Source organism: Lepisma saccharinum, chromosome 3, assembly GCF_977018435.1.
Source record: "Lepisma saccharinum chromosome 3, izLepSacc3.1, whole genome shotgun sequence".
NCBI lineage: Eukaryota > Metazoa > Arthropoda > Insecta > Zygentoma > Lepismatidae > Lepisma > Lepisma saccharinum.
In genome coordinates, this window is record NC_139231.1 from 112629741 (window position 1) to 112644613 (window position 14873).

General features: G+C 39.0%; 1 protein-coding gene across 2 annotated transcripts in view; it reads right to left on the reverse strand.

Annotated features, from left to right (window-relative positions):
* The window catches only part of Jupiter (microtubule-associated protein Jupiter), a 192043-nt gene that overhangs the window by 149684 nt on the left and 27486 nt on the right, over positions 1–14873 (reverse strand). The gene's annotated exons all lie outside the window — the stretch shown is intronic.

Sequence of the window (14873 nt, forward strand, 5' to 3'; positions counted from 1 at the left end):
TACTGTTGTCTTTAACCTACATCCATGTTCCTCACAAAGAACAGGATAACCTATTCCGTCCCTTTGAATTGCATTCCTCGGCTTTTGTTAAACAAGATCCATTCAAAAACAAGCTATAAAACTTTCTGAAGATATAAATGATGCATTTATACACTATCAACGCGGTTTTATTCGCTTTTTCTTACAACGTTGAATATCTCTTGAAACTCCTTTCAATGTATACACTTCAGTCGAAATAAGATCTATAGGTGGTGTCAACACCAAACATGTAAATGCCCTACACTGACTGGGGAAATAACGGTCCAAGACCTTCGATTTCCGCTACCTTTAAACTACCGTAAAAAAAGACAGCTATCTAAAAGGATTGACAGCAATTATATAGTTAACCTAAATACTTTTAATGGTTAATATATATATATATATATATATATATATATACACACACACACACACACACACACACACACAGGCGCACGCACACACAAGGGTAGACAAAACTCAAAATAAATCAGGGGGCAGCCCCTTTGTCTCAGGAGCCAGCCTTTTGTTCTTTTTTTCAAATATGGGCTAAGAAAGCCATGAATCCAACTAAGATAAGCTATAAATGTATACGTAAAACATTTATTAATTAATACAAGATTGGATTAAAAGAATTAATTCTTGCACCGGAGTGCCCTTCCATAGTGCAGATTTTAAAATTCGGCTACCAACAGTGAAAATATTTATAATGGCATGTTTATTATTCTGATTTAACGATACGTGATACAGAGAGTTAGTTAGTTAGATACAGATATCACACAAACGTTAAAAAAAAGCGCATACTGTACTCGTTATTAAAGAAAGGAAAAAAGGTAATGAAAATTTCCGTAAGCGAACTCGAAATATATATATATATATATATATATATATATATATATGGTGCACTCAATTGCTATGTACAATCATTATCTGACCTGTATGCATGAAAAAAATATTAAAAATATTTGAAAAAAATGGTTACATTCGGTTCTTGGCAGACTGTTACATTTTAACGGTAGAATATAGTAAACTCTATGGTAACTCCTTACAGCGTATTTGTTGTTGTTTTTTTCAACTGCCGGGAGAAGAGGGGAAAATCATTCTTGGTAGGCATGAAAATTTAACTTTATTGCCCGAGTTACTTATGTCCAAGATTAGGGGAATCCCGCCCCTGATTCTTCTCCTGAACCAATTCTTCATGCAATACGGGTGTGCTGACAATTAGTAAATGACTAGTTCAGCATTCATAGACACAGTTCGATAGCAAACAAAGAACATTCTACATGTAATAGTGCATTGTTTCGAACAAAAAACAAAATTTTTATTCATTTTTAAGGTATGAAATTCCAATATCAACTTGATTCCTTCCTGTTATACGTAATATATGATTCAAATTTGGAAATACCTTCAAAAGGATTTTTTAAAAATTAAACCGGTAAGATTAAATTAACAAAAATTGTGTTGTTTTTTTATTCTTTGCGAGTATCTGTCCTATAAGTAACGTGACTCTCGATTCCCGGCACTTGTGAGGATTACTGACCCAAGTAAAGCAATCGGACACGTGAACTTAAAAGGACGCCTAAGATCAAACAAAATTTATTCCGATATTAATTAAACCATGCTTTCGTTATTAAGTAACTGGCGACGAACATCGGGTTGTTCTCTCTACCGCAAATTCCCGCTTGAAGGGTGCGTTTTCTATTTATTCCCCTTGGCAAAATTACAGTCTTTTCCAGGAATTACCGAAGTGGTTAGTCTGGCACACAACTACCTAGGTAGTATCATGCCCAGGAATTTTGTAGCGGATGAGGCTTCCATTTTTTTTCCTAGTCGGTGCTAAAATTTACTGTTTTTTTTTCATGTATTCGATGAGCTTTCTATTTCAGGAAATTTGGGTCAAAGGGGGCATTGAACCTTCCCAAATCCCAAGCTGATGTTTAAAACTATTTAACTGAAGAAATGACTAGGCGAATCGTCGTTCCTACATGTTATACAAAATACTACAAGTAGTTTCCTTTTCGGGACGAGTTGGTAACAAACTGTATCTCTTTTTGTAACGAGTTGGTAACAAACTGTATCTCTTTTTGTAATGTTCTTTGTATACTGCGATTTTTTTGTTAGTGTACAGAGTCCAATGGTCGCTTTTTTCTGGCTTTCCCGTGTTTGTAACCATATCTTTCAAATAGCCCCCAATAATTATTGTCATGATCAGGGAAAGGATTTATATGTAAATGAAGCTGAAATCAGTTATATTTTGTATTGTCTTTATGCATCATTGCATGTGAACTCGAAAAAATCCGTTTTCATTTTCCATATTTGTACATACGAGTATATTAGGTTTTGGCTCCTATTTTACATATTTTAGTTGTTTTTACATATTATTTCCATATTTTAGGACATTTCTCAACATATACTCCATATTCGCGTAATAACTACATGTCCCCGTGTGACTGAAAGAGTTGGGTGAATGTCTTGCTAATAACTGACAAATTTGAAATATACTCCAATAACTTCTAAGATATCGAACGCAGTTTTAGTCAATATAAATCCATCTTAAGAGACAACAGAAGAAAATTTACGTTCGAACACTTACAATTTTTTGTTATTCATCGTTTTCGAAACAGATGTGTTGTTTTACAACGTCAATGTAAGCGCACTGTATTTTATTTAACGCGTGTAGTGTCTCATATTATTAAAAAGGTAATTTTTTTACAATTTTAAGTCCATATTTTGGTGAAAATAACTAAATATGTATTTAGCACATACGTTGCCTGGTCATGATTCTATAAAAAAGGTAAAGATAAAGTGCTCCCCTGTGCTTAGCACCATGCCATGAAGGCGTATAGGGGGTGTGGAAGTAAAGCCCCACACTTTCTTGATCCGGTCATGAGTGGGGTGATGTGATCAGCATCACGCCCCTGACCGCCTTTACTCCCCAGGGTTTCCCCCAGGTACCCATGTTATTCGACGCCGGGGCCGCTTCCAACGTTAGAAAAGTTCCCGGATTTGAACCGGCCGGGGATCGAACCCGGGACCTTGAGCATGGTAGTCAGACGCGTTACCGACTGAGCCACCGCGGCCACTTGGTCATGATTCTATGCCAACGTCAAAGCCTTAGGAGGGATATAACCCGGAACCGCTCGAGCCAAAGCAATTCTTCTTATGTAAAACAAATTTACATGTGATATCGTTGGTAGATCGCGAGTCGCAACACATCGGCGCCACGGTAGCAAATACGTTGAATTACGGATAACGGGTATAGTTCAACCATAGTATTCCTATACTCAATCCCAGGAATATGTGGAGCAAGGACGCGAATAACGGTACAGAAGGGGAGAAAGCGAGTAGGCAAATCGAAGAAGTACACGCTGCTACAAATGACTGGTAGTTGCAGTGGTTTTTCCCTCCTCTACGAATTTCCGTTCCCTCTCGCGCGTTCATTGGTCAGTCCTGTCGGGTCACTACTTGCGCAGACTTGTTTTCGTCCGCTCGCTCCAGAGATTCCCGGGACAGCGTGTGGATTATAGTTGCAATACGGTGTTACAGTGTAACTGTAATAGTGATACCGTATATTGCAATTCTATGACCTACCAATGATGACGTAGCATGTAAACAAAGGGAGTCTACACAGGCCTTGCTTCAAAAAGATACTAGCCAAAAACAAGAACGTATTCGGGCGAATACGGAAGTCTTCCATTACTATGACCATTGGTTGCGAAAGAGAATATGCACCGTCATAATTTGTCGCCATATTCTTAATGCACAGATAATCAAGACCTAAATTTAATTAAAAAGCTCTGTGACATAAACTACTACCTCCTCCTTTCATACCTGCCTAACGACTGAAGTTGACATTAAGAGGGGAGGAGGGACAGAATCAAGACAGGTTTGAAATTTCTTTTTTTTCGCTCTGGAATTCAAAATAATTGCTTTCGCGCTCACAAAAAAAAAAAAAAAAAAAGAGTCCCCTGGACAAAGACATCACCACAGATCCATTCTATCTGGCCAACACTTCCTCGAACCATTACGCTGTCAGGAGACAATAAAAGGACCGATGCTGCACTGATGCGTGACATTTTCTTGGATGGCTGTGCGGGACCTAAATTGTTGGCTCTGGTTTGTGGCATCTGCGAGGGTAGTTGGGATAGTTAAAAACTGTCCAACTGTACTTTCCGATTTATTTTTCCGAAAAGAGAGTTCCGCATATCGGTACCTGAGAATGAACTATTGTTGCTTGGAAACAGGATGCACTTAAGAAGCAGGTATGCCTCATGTTCCATCAAAGCATCATACGTGACAGGGTTTCAAACGGCTAATCAGCCTACGTTTGTTACCGCCGGGCTGCAAGGTTGCAGACTACTCAGTCTTTTCACCAAAGTGTGATTTTCTCGTCTTTATTTATTAAAAAAGGAGGATTAACATGCTTACTTCTACCCCACCCAACGTTTCAACAAGGTGTTCTATGGTTTTACATTTAGCAACGCCATATTCCTAACATCTTTGAAAGTTGCACCAATTCTATTTTCCATCAATCAATCTCAATATCGCTTAGTAAAATAGCAAGACGACATTTCTTCATTATATCACGATTTTAAAACTACAATTTTCTACTGAACACCGCTGATATTTCAAGTTTTCCTCCTATTCTCAGCACAACTGTTAATCTAAAAAGACGAAAACTTTGATTATATGAATATGGGATATTATTCCATATTTTTCACTACTTTGGTATTCCATATTTGTTGGTCTGGCATTTTTAATTTCAATCTTTCACTTTTCACACTTGGTTTATTGAAACCTTCGAATGTATACATGTCAACAAAATATTAACACAATATTTACTCGCAAATGGATACATATTAGCACTTAAATAACGTACCTCACAAAATTTCTGAAACGCCAGAAACAGATTTTCTTTGCGCATTGGTTAACACGTCCGACTACCACGGAAAAAGTCACATAACTCATGGCTAGCTAGCAGGAAGTGGTTTACCAGATTAGCGATAGGGAGTGACAAAGAAGAGAGAGGATACTTCGCCATTCTATAATTATAGACTATTCCATATTTGTCTATTTTACTCATATACGTGTGTTACATGGACGCCCGCGGAAAAGGTCGCTTGATGGTGGCACATGGATAAATTGTTTACCTACTCTTCCACTTTCTTATTTTCATTTATGTTCGACTCCTCCTTTTCCCCTTTCCTTGTATCTTCTATGCTGTCTACAATCTATTGTTTCTTGTTTACGCTATTACGTGTATTACATTTTCTCCCTCGTTTTCTCATTATACCCTCTCTTTCATATGTAGTCTTTCACTCTGGTTCACTTCACTATATTTATCTAGAAATATCTCTTTGTCTATCAGTTTTCAGTTCTTACATTTATCTTCTTTCTCTACCATTTCTTGTCATTTCTCTCTCCCTCTCCACTAAATATTTAGGAATGCTTGTCTTATGACGACTCGTCAACATGACCGCACAAGGACTTCAAAAGAGAACTTCTTGCCTTTGACACCATTTGAAGAATTTTTATGTGAGCGTCCGCCCATATATTTCTCTCTCTCTCTCCTCTGTGTGTGTGAGAGAGAAAAAGATACAGACTTGGCCGAAATGTTCATGTAATCTGTATTCTAAATTATCAAAGTCTCGAACAAGGCAAGATTCGGACAGATCTGCCTCTAATCAGTTTTACAGACGCATACCTGGTTCTTATGTTGTTTCGATTTCGTCTCGGTTTTTTGAATGATGGTGGTATCATTACTACTTTGAGGCAACAGAAACGTGTCTTAGTTTGAAACACTGCTGGCCCAACAACAAAACACACACTGTAGCTGAGGGTGGGGAAAAGACCGCAAAAATAATAGGACTTTTCTGCAAGGATTTATCATGACACTTTAGAGCAGTCCGTAAATTCATTAAATTTCAGCTTATTAATAGAAAGAGCGCTTGTAAGCCTTTTTTTTAAAAGACTGATATCAGCGTTATTAATACGTATGTAATTAATTTTTCTACAAGATGAGACACCGTAACGAAAGAAGCATAGTGGAACAATCTACCAAACGAACTTTTGTTAGTTTAATACAAACAACAGTTCCAGATAATAAATTCAAGTGTTCACAGATTTCCCCTTCAGTTTATCTGGGCCCAAGGTTCCATATCTACTATAATTGCTACATTAAAGGGATGTAAAAAACCTGAGCACCAATAATGTTGAAAATATAAAAACAAAATAATGATAATGAGATGGTACAGCAAACAATATTCAAGTAAAATTGAAATATGAACTAGCAACCATATATTAAAAAGGTCAAATATACTTCATACAAGGGTGGTTAGAACAAGTGTTATAATTCGTACGTAATTTACAGAAAACATCGAAATTGTAAATTTCAATTTCACATTTGCAATGTTTACAATGTACGAGTTTCGGCGGAAATGTGCAGAAAAGCAAATAAAAATAAATATTTTTAAAATTGTAAGACACGATTGTCGGTATTTTTGGTTGATATTATGTGAAGGGCTACGTATAATTATTTAAAGGATATCTATATGAAGGAAGTAATAGTGTTTGGTACAAGAATACGTAACCCATGACGAAGGAGGAAGAAACACTGTTTCCCTTTCCTATCCCTTTCTGCTCTAAGCCTTGGAAGCTTTGCAATTAGCCACATGCCATTGCCTCTGCATCATTGATTGAGGCAAGCCTCAACGCGCTTCTGTCCTCAAGGTAACACTCGTTGAGTATAAGAAGGAGTTCCATAATTAACTTCTGTCAGTCCTCCACTTATTAGCAAATAGCGATAAATTTTAATGAGAGCTGCTACCCTTACCGAGTTTCATAATAATGAAGTTTGCAACGGCGGCGGACATTTTCTTTCATCGTCTATGTGGGTTAGCCATCCAACGTAACAATAATGATGGCTCCAAGTAATTTAATCCACTGCTAACAGCCGCATTGCATGTGAAGAAAAGTATGTTTGTTGCTTTTAAAACAAAGCGATTCTTCGCTTAGAGAATGTGAAATAAGATTCATGTTGTGAATGTATTAATACGGTGTGCCCGATTAGCTGTCAAAATTAGGGATCTAAAAGAAAGCTAACGCCGACATCGGACAAATTAGGCCAACAGTTTCATTATTTTCCATCCTCCCTTTGGCCTATCTCCTGTGCACAATATGACGTTTTCATTACGCCAAGTATGTGCCTTGTAGTAATTTATTTCTGTTGCCTAATCTTTCTTAATCATAATCAGGTTACAAATGAAAGTCTGTCTATTCAACTCCTGCTCCTAAGTCAAAGCAGGAATTCTTCACACATCAACACAATTGCTTCTTAGATCTTAAGCACTTGATGCGGAGAAGTTAAAACTGGTACCACGATTTCTAACACTACTTAAATATACTCCGTGCGTGGCGCAACAGCCCTTTGAAGTTTAAGTCGACTTTATGCACAGATAGACTAACAGAGATTGGACTCGCAGTGTAAAGTGGGATCCGAACCGCTATGTGCCTCCTATGGGCATCGAACCCAGGATCCCTTGACTACTAGGAGACGACGTTACCACTACGCCATCAGGGAGGCGCTCAACACCCGTTTGAGGAGTACAGTCTGCCATGTGGCTTTTTCATTCTGATCATGGTCGCTCTTTTCTCGCTTTCTGGACTTTGTTCCGTTACTTTCCTCGAGTAGCCCGCTGTTGTCCTCATATGCAAATGCGTTTAAAGAAATATATTTATCTCTGTTTGCAATTCCATTCAATATCCCTTTTGAACCATTTGACTACGAAGGAGGCCTGATAGCATGGTTTTATCATGTCAATGCTTTTCGGCATTCTAATCTGCCATTCTTTAGTCCCAATACATGTAAATTACATATTTGTGCAGTGAATACACTCTCGATGATAAGACTACAAATAAGTGGTTGTTGAAAATCGACGATAGCTCTTTTTTCTCGGACAGTGCACTAATCCCTATGGCGTCCGACTTATGTTCATTTCATGAAAGAATGCACAATTTTTCACACAACACTCAAATGTCATCTCTCAAAAATACAGGGGAAAATGTGATGAAAGTACGTTCATTACCTAACAAACAGTACAAATGTTCTTATAATTCGAGACAGCGGGAGAAATTCTGTAATGTGTGCCAAGAGATTACAGGTTCGACAAAGCAAGACCTCGGAACATTCAATGTATGTTCTTCATTGTGAACAGTTTGGCCCACAAAGAACCTCGCTAAGACTATCATCACTTCAATACAGATTGTTAGAATAGGTAAGAGTGTCACACAAATGAAGTTAGAATGAATGTGAACCGTAACCAGATTCACTTTTTCTGTCTGTTTCTTGTTGGCCGTTCTGAGTTGGTGTTTACTGTTACGAGAAAGGAAGAAGTTAAACTTTATTGAACATACTTGCCCATCGAGATGGATATGCACTTTCTCTATTCCGTTATATCAGTTATAGTTTGTTCTAACATTTTTTTCTCCCAGTATAATCAATTGAAGTGGTCACAACGTACAATGAAGAGAAAATCGCCACTGTATTGGGAAAAATCTGTAACTCTTACAACTTACAATTTATGATGAAAAACAGAGTTCTATCGTACATTACCGCTTGATTTCACCATCAGCCTGCACAGAAGGAATACAAAATACAGAAATTTTACTGTGTTTTAACCAACGTCAATTTTCCCCTGGCCGTACAAAATATAGTTAAGCCACGTGCCTTGTAAGGTGGTAGTCTTGTAGACACGTGGTACGTCAAAAAATCCATTCTTTTGAAAACATTTCAACCGATTTCCTTCAAATTCAATACCAGTCCAGCCCTCAAAGACGTTATAAACTACCATGATCCAGAGCTTCAGATTACGGTACATGCGTTGCCCCTTTGCTCTCCAAAATCGATCGTCAGATTTCAAATTCTATTCCGAAATTGTAGTGCAAGTAATGTTCTAACAGTCCTACAAGTTTCGTTTTCCAAGCTCCAGAAATTTAGACTAAACAGTGCTTGAAAATGTAAGGAACAGGGCAAATGTGGAAATAATTGTCGGCCACACCACAAAATCGAGGAACTCAAATAATGGCGGTTTTCAGCAATGCCTTTGTGTGCTGTGATGAACGATATAATGTATCGTTACTAAGGAAATTTTGAACATATACTGATGTTCTACACCTATGTAGAAATCAATTAACATTAAAACGCACTGGGGAAGTTATTATGGCTGAACCGATAAAAAACTGCACTTTCCTTGTAATGACTAAACCTTTTTGATGCTCAACGTTCCGACAAATTTCACGTGCGCCTGTTTCAAGAGTTACGAAATATGATGTCAGTGGAAAAGATGAGTACGTGCCATGGTACTCATCGTTCTGCGATTATGACATCAATGAAGAAATAGATGCTCCTTTGAATCTATTCCACCGACGAAGAAACGAACGTCCTGAAATCAGGTGAGCGAATGTTTTGAAAGTTGGGAACACTGCTTTAGCATACTGCGATCGGCAATGACGGGAAATGGTTGTCGATCCCGAAGCGCATTGTTCACCAGGGTTCTTGGAGCTGCGAGGCTGCACGTGGCGTCACGGAGAAGAAATGATGCTGTGCTTCTGGACCAGAAGGAATCACCGTGACAAAGGAGGAATGAGGAAAAAAAAGACATTCGGTAAATCCAGGACCACCGGTGTTCTCAGCACGTTCCCCCAACAGAAAAAGAAAAGATGGGAAGATGGAGGTTAAGAGTTAAAGGACGAGAATTCTCTCCTTCCCCCCTTTAGTTCACTGTTTTGCTGCATTGAAGAGAAACTCTCACGAAGGTTGAGATGAACGTACAAAATTCAGGTTGGTTCGAGAACAGCTTCCCCGATTGGCGCTATCATTTAACGCTTCTCAATACAAGAGTGCAAACCTTCAATACCGCACTGTCGTAATAAAACGTGACTGTTGATACAAAATAGTTTCACCGCTCGATGATGCACCAACATTACCTGTAGGTGTTCACTCATTCTCGACCTCTGTCATTGTGGGTGTGATATGATAAGCATCACGCTCCAAGAGCTTTTACCCTCCCAGGCACCCACTGATTAGAGGGCAGGGCGAGTTCGAGAGCCGCTTTGTACCGGAACATTATCGGAAAATTCCCATAAGAGATTACTCGCTACAGGAATCTAACACGATCTACCGCTTGACAGTCATAATAGTTATATAAACTATATAACTCGAGGTATGTATAGTTAAATAAACAAAAAAGACAAAGGAGTGAAAAAGGTGCAGATACACTCATCAACATTTCAGCGTTCTTGTGAAAATTGATGGTGCCAAGACCGAGAATGATAGAAGTCTGTAAAGCGATACACGACAGAGGCTTACTATCCGAAAACCTCATCTTGCCCGAGACTTTAGCAAGGTATATGAAATCTCAGTTAAATCAAAATTGCTCTACTATGGGTCTTATTCAGTTATAGCAAAACGGGAGGGGGGGGGGGGCTCAGAAGAAGCCAAGAATGAGATTAGCATGGTTTCGTCTCGCTACCATTACAAGCACACTCAAATGAAGTCCAACTTTGAATAAGTTCGACGGGGATATGAAAATTGCATTTATCGTTCATGAATTTCATTTTAAGCAGTTTACTGGAAAGATTGGCAGCAGATGTGTGTCAAGAATAAATCACTACTTTATTTAGTGTTCTGAATAGTAAAGTAAGAAATATTTAGAAAGTAAAGTTATTAAAGGCAACATTTGTTGCACGGCACTATTTGCGGAGCGTTGAACAATCTGGAGGTGCAACAAGGTGATTAAGTTTGGTGGGTGTGAAGCATGATTATTGTACAATTCTGGACATCAAGAAATATACTCCATCTTCCTCCCAATCTTATCTAAGCGTAAAGTGACAAGTGTCAATAATTCGAATCCCGATGTTGTCGATTCTGCACAAATTTTCCATCGGCTTTCTACAGTGAATTATGAAATTGAGGCACAACGTGTGCCAAACGCCGAAAACATAGCCCCAAGCCACTTATTTTCCAGGTCCCCCATCTTGGTATAAGTTGGGAAGGAATCGTTGACGGCTGAAAGTATTTTAAAAGAAAAAAGTTCCTTTATCGATATCTACAGGAATACGTCTGCAACTTCTGACCCGGGATTGTCCTGGCTGTATTTCTAGGCCCCACAGTCTCGTTGGCCCTCAAGAATGAAGTTTCCGAGGAGTACTACATAGCAGAGAGGTTAACATTTGAGTGTTTTCCAAGAAGATCATGGAGGGTGTGAAGCACTGGAATTATACTGTTTGCGAGAATGGTACTCTTGCAATGTTGTTTTGCTTTTTCCTTGGTGCTCTAAGGGCAAGAAAGTTCTGTTCTCACTGCATCCACAAATTTCAAAGTAGAAAAAACTTGCAAAATGAAGCAACAAATCACATTCGAAACTATGACTTCCTAAAGTGATTTTTTTTATTGTTGTTATGGCTTTCGGCTCGAGTCAATGCCGGATATTTATGGCTACCCATCTCAAGTGATTTATCGGCAAGCAATTTCGTGCTGGAAGAATATTTTCCAGAAGGAGCAGTGTGTACGGAAAAAAAAAAGTTGAAATTCGCCTTTGTTCATGCTTTTACAATGACTCTTCCGCTACTCACTTGCTTCAATTGGTACCCAGAGGATTTATGACAGTAATAATGCCTACTCTGTCGAATCACACGAATCGTGGACTCATCTCCCTCCGGTAACAAGTACAACAAGGCACACGCTGACCTCTAAAGAGCGACGACTAAAGGATTGAGGAAATGATGTTAGATGCATTCGTGCACCGCAATGAGAAGACAGTGGAAAGCTCTTTCTAACTTCTTATAACCGGTACAACATTACTGTAATAAAAAATGAATAAGCAGGGTTCGTGTAAATGCAGATTTGGAAAGAATTTTAGTGTCAGTAGTTACAATCCTCCGCTCGTACTGTGTACACTATTGGATAATTTTTTTCCCCATTTCGCCTCGGTGCAAGAAAATTCTGGATATTGCCAACAATATGAAGAGTGTAAAATACCGCCTAAATTATGCACAAAGTCACCATCCATCATCCTCCTCGTCGCGATTCCATTGGCGTCCGTAGGTGTCAAAATTGTGAGTTCGACCTGAAATTTGATATATTTCAGACTTGACGCTAGGTTTTAATACGGATATTAGTCTGATTATGACAAAGACCAAGAGAATGAAAAAAGTTCTTCCCTTCGCATTGCACCGTGCCACGAAGGGGTGTAGATGTGGAGGTAGGGTCGCTCCGGCAGTCTCTCGCTTGAAGAGTTGACCCCTGGAGCCCATTAACTAGAGGATGGATGAGCCTCACAGCAAGTTTATGCAGGGTCACTGTCGTGAAATTTCCACAAGAGATCATCCATACAAAAATGCACAAACTATCTTTAAACAGTTCCAGCGGGTTGGCTTGTAAAAACATAGTTCGACCGGATCGATTCCAAGTGGACTGCAGATAAAACCCCAATTAGTCACGCATTACTGAGTTAGGTGTTAAGTGCGCCCATGTTCACATTCGCAGGGGTGGTAACTATACAAAGGGTCAATATTACTGACATAAATGACTAAATACAAAAACTAATTCCTGCCCAATTTGATTACAATCTATCAATAAATGAGCATTTTAAAAATGGAACTTACATTTAATTTTTTGAAAAATTATTACTGCCAGGATGAAAGAACTGACTTTTAATGGCATTACTATTTTCCACCCCTGTACTCAGCTGACGACCGAAACATCGAAATATTATAAGCGAGAAAACCAAAAAAAACAGTAAGTAATACGATATATTGATCATTTAAAATTTGAAAGAGTGAATCTTGTTCCTTCAAATAAGACCCAACACCAGATCACCAAACGATCGTGCCTGTGGAGTGCTACGACGCCAGGTGTTCCCGATCCCGATCTAGGCATGACTGTTCTTTGCGAGTGTCCCTCGGTCAATTTCATCATTTCACCATCCTCATCGTCACGATTAGTCCAATTAGGCAGAAAAGCGACGCTAAATTCAAAAAATAAAATCCAACGATCGTATCCGGCTCGGTGGCCGATTTCGTTAAGTGCCGATTGTGTGGTGTTTCGAGTTTTATCCATAAAAGCTGCATTTGACTGGGCGTGGATTCTGCAATACTATCCCGTGCGGTCACTCTACGCTCAGAGCTTTCCTTGAAATCTCGAGAGCAACAACTATAATCGCCAGTTGTCTAAGGAGCAGAAAGCCTGACGTTACGGAGAAGAAACGCATTTCGTAGAACTGCCGTTCAAAGAATAAGAAAATGTTATGCCCGCTTGATGGTAAAGGAGACAGTGAAAAGAGACGCAGACTCCAAGACTCCAGGTTTCCCAGAAATCTCGTCCAGGATGCAATGCCACGGCTGGTACTGTTCGGTTCGTGGAAGATTCTACCAGTTAAATTGTGGGATATGGCTGTTGCATTAGCGTGCCGACCTGCTTGCCTTTACAATGGACCGTGCACGTGAGAGAACAGAGCATCTCGCCCTCTACTCGTAAACACAATTTCTAGTTCATGATATTAGAAGGGATGGCTGCTCTGGAGGCATGACTGTTTGCATGAAAATTGTCCAAATCTTAAGGAATGCGTTAATGTACTGCCCCTTGTGCAAGGACCCTCGTTTGATGGAATATGAACCATGTTTCATACATCAATCACTGGAAACGGGAATATACAGTGCACATTCAGCAAGTGTCCTGAATGCTCAGCCAGGTTACTGATATCTTCGCGCCATCCCCTGAATTCATAACAGCTTGATATCCTCTACATACTGGATAGATACAGTACGTCAGTTTTTTCGGCGGCAGCCTGTAGATTGAAGTCTGTGCCAAAATATGAAGTAGTCGTTAAGTCTCTATTTTCACACATCAGTCGAAATTTAACAGAATTTGTCCATACAAGTTTGGATATAACAGGGAACCTTAATTTTGGTTCATCCCAAGTACCTCAAATTCACAGAAATTTCTTATTATAGGCTGAGTAATTTTCAAAACAAAAATCTATACATCTGTGTTCGACGTTCATTCCTTTCAAGTTGCAGGTTACATTTTTTAAAAAAATTCATACCGTACCTAGATACAGGTTTCTTGCCTATTTATAACAATGCTTTTGATAGAGTTATCTGTTCTTGCAGGAATATTTTGAATTCCAGTATCTTATGGCCATGTAAAAGTCTGTACGTAGTGTATAAAAGCTAGTTTTGACATTCTCGTTCAGTGAATGTCCTGTATTGGCAATATTGATAGCCACAACTTACAATTACCAATAATAGGTACTTTCTACATGCAATGAAACGAACAAAATTTTATTAAAATATCACTTGTGTTTTACTAGCCTACATTACATCTCTACACGCCCGAACCCGTATGAGGCTCGTTTGCAAAATATTACCTAGAACGTTAATTGGTCAGCTTGAGGTAGGGTTTTTAGTCCACTACTCTTATCAGCCCATCAAGGCGAACAACCTCATACCACATTTACCGAAAACCGCAAGTTATTAGAGCCTCTTCATTCTTCAACCTCAATCTTGGCCATCAGGAACCGGTATGAAAACGACGTCAATTAATTCTTAAGGAAGGAGAAGGAAGTACCGAAATCAGATTCATAGCACTACATGTTTTCAAGCACAAGATTCACATTATTTTGAATCTCTAAAGAACGTCTTTGTAGCCAGAGGCATTGTAGAAATAACACTATTTCACTTTTAGTGGTCTTAACTTTATGCCTCTCACCATCTGGACATATATTTACGCCTACCTGGGTTGTTTGCGGAATCTCCATGAATTTCGTACCGCTTAACAAAGACACGCGAATGCTGCG